General features: G+C 40.5%; 1 pseudogene; it reads right to left on the reverse strand.

Moving 5' to 3' along the window:
• Positions 1–931: 931 nt before the first annotated feature.
• LOC110745839 (nucleolar GTP-binding protein 1 pseudogene) lies at positions 932–2,958 on the reverse strand (annotated as a pseudogene).
• Between the last annotated feature and the right edge of the window lie 208 nt (positions 2,959–3,166).

Consider the following 3,166-nt stretch of genomic DNA (forward strand, 5'->3'; position numbering starts at 1 on the left):
GCATTGACCACAAAACTTTGCACTTGCAACATGAGGAAGTCCTCCAGTTTCCAAGTGGACGATAAGGGTTAATAAAAATTAAAGAACATCCGATTATTAGAAAGCCAACATAACTGGATCTTAAAAATAGCTCAGAATTTGTTAAAACGCCCCTGTTTAATAAAAATGCTTTATCACTGTTAATACCTTGCAGAATATTGTAAAGAGAGTAATTTTACTTGGGCCATGTTTCACATTTTGTTGAACGACAAAATTACAGAAGCAAAGGGTAAAGACATATGTCTTGTAAATTTAAATCCACCAAAAATATTAGAACTGAGGCATATCTCAGATTCAAAATTTCCTAAACAAAAACACAACTGGAAAATGAGGAAACTGTGAAGACGCTGGTTGCATGATCTCGCATGCTGCAATCTCCTGCCGAACCAGAGATGAAAGAACCAAGTTCTTTTCTAGCAGCAAGCACACTCCATGGTGCATAATACAACACCGCACAAGTCTACCTCCCTGCAAAACAAAAAAGTACATTGATTGTTAGCAGCAACAGAAAATATTGAGCACATGACAAATCTACTTCTTCTTAATAACTCAATCGTTATCAAGTGAAAATCAACACCCCAGAAAAGGAGATTAATTTTACTGATTGACTCTAGCATTTCCTAATGGACCAAAAACTTCCATCTGGTAGCTAAGAGACATCCGCATCTAATACATGGTTGGATGCGTAAGTTGATGAGGTATGCATGTAATTCGACACAAAAAATCGAATGCACTTGGTCCCAAAGAAACATGTAATACGAATAAAACATACGCATACCTAAAGCTGGTCTGAGAACAAGGAAAATCAACATATAACTTTTTCCAATGAGTGCTCAAAACAAAGATAAGCTGAATTGAAAGTGATGCAATGTCTCTGAGTACCTCAAATATTTTAACGCCTTTGGGTTTTTCCAATTGAGCGTTTTCCAGAGAACAAGTGCTTTGGTTTTAAAGTGGGAATGACCCTATCTGCCTCTCCACGACGAGCATTCCTGTTTCTCATCTTATTAGATTTATTGGCCTTTTGTAGTGCCCTAGCCTTTTGAGCAGAGTCCTTGAACCCCTCTCCAGGGACAACTTCATTTTGAGGCCAAGATCTTGACCTCGAACGGGATCTAGATAACATGCATTGCTTCTTGTTGGGTGTATCCATATCCACAGCATCACCACCATCAGTATCATCCATGTCAAGTGATCTCTTCCTCCTCCGACCCCTAGTAGAGACAGATCTGCTTCGAACTCGGTTAATAGCCATAGTAGGATCAAGCCCCAACTTTGAGAGCTGCCTCCCCATTCTCTTTGTTGTGAACTTCCTGTCCTTGTCAAATTTCCTTCGTACAGTTGGTCGACTCTCTGCTGTACTTTTATTGATTCTATGTTGTTGAATGAGCAAGCTCTTCTTTTTCCTTATCTCAGCCAGTGTCTTTTGCACTTCTGTAGTCAATTCCAATCCATCCATCTCAAAATCATTATCACCCTCTGCCTGCCGGCATCCTTCTTCTCGTTCCAACTCCTCAAGCCTAAGCAAAATATCAGGATCAACAAAGTTGTATACATTGTGCCCATCAAGAATTTCTGGCATGGCACCTCTTTCCATTCATCATTAGCTAAGATATAATTCTTCTTCAAACTGGCAGAGTATACACCAGCACCGCCGTTCTCATTCTCCAAATCCTTTTCTGTATTTCTCTTTTCCTTCTCCCCTCCTTGCTTAGCCTTAGCTTCTAAATCTGCCAGAGGTATATATGGGGACCTTTCCATATTGTCACGTGGCTTTGGCATTGCAACATGAAAACGATTTAACCTGTCATTTATCTTTTTGGATTTCATCTTCGATTCCACTCTCTGATTCAACAACCTCTCACAAGCTGCATTCTTTACAGCAATCACCCCCTCCTCGGTCAGAGTGCTCATGGTCAAGAGTACCTCCTCATCATTCGTAGCCTCACCTCCTAGACCAATCATTGTCTTCATAGCAACAGCTTTCATCTCCGTGACCAACTTCTTGTCTTCTTCGGATATACCCTCCAATGGCTGCAAATCAGTCTTGTTGCAGACTATAATCAATGGTTGGTTCATAAACAGAGACTTAATACTGTGAAAAAGAGCTGCCTTTTGGGCAATGCTGTACCCACAAGACCTCGAGATGTCTAAGGAAAACAGCACCGCAGCTCTCAAGTGGGCCAAAGCTGTGATGCTGCACATCTCAACAATGTTACGGTCTTCAAATGGGCGGTCCAAAATTCCTGGTGTATCAATTACCTGGTACCTCAAGTATTTATAATCTGTATGTCCCACAAAGAGTGACTTAGTGGTAAAAGCATATGGCTGGACATCCACATCAGCCCTGGTGATCTTGTTAATGAATGAGCTCTTTCCAACATTCGGATAGCCACAAATCAATATTGTCCTGTGACCAGGGTCAATTGAAGGTAGCCTTGCCATGTGTTGCCTATTTTGTTCTAGGTAAGCTAAACTAGGACCAATCTTCTTTATAACCGTGCACATGCGGCCCAGAGCAGCGACCTTGAGACATTTTCATCGGTAAAGTGAATCACCATACTTTAACAATTTCACATAATCTTTACAAATCTTTCCAATAAGTTTCCTTGAAGTATTGATCTGGCCAAGTGCAAGCTTGTAATGGTCTTTGTTGTAGAGAACATGAAGAAGGTCGCCATAGAAAGGGTGGATGTCATCCAGCCTAGGAAACTCATCGATAATTGTGGAGAGCTTCTCCTGAAAATTATTTTGGGTAATTTTCACTTTGTGCACATAGAAAGAACGGAGGCGGGAAATTGCATAACCCTTGTGGACTACAGTTGGGGTCTGCCTCTGGGTGCGAGATAGGATTATGTCAATGAAGTCCTTCCCATTTGGTACAACAGTCATCTTCTTGAAGTTATATTGTGATAACATTCATGAAACTGATGAGAAGAAGAAGAAAAAGAAAGGAAATTTCAGAGAGAATTATATTTCTTGAATTGTTTTCCTCCTCAGTTTCTACAGAGAGATTACATTATATACTTAGCCTTAGCTTTGCTTAGCTTCTAACACACACAGTAACACCTTAACTAACAGCACGTGACACCATAACTAATCTAGTGCTGACTCAGCTTAGCTGTTA

Source organism: Prunus avium, chromosome 6 (assembly GCF_965620075.1).
Source record: "Prunus avium chromosome 6, drPruAviu1.hap1.1, whole genome shotgun sequence".
In the NCBI taxonomy this organism is placed as follows: domain Eukaryota; kingdom Viridiplantae; phylum Streptophyta; class Magnoliopsida; order Rosales; family Rosaceae; genus Prunus; species Prunus avium.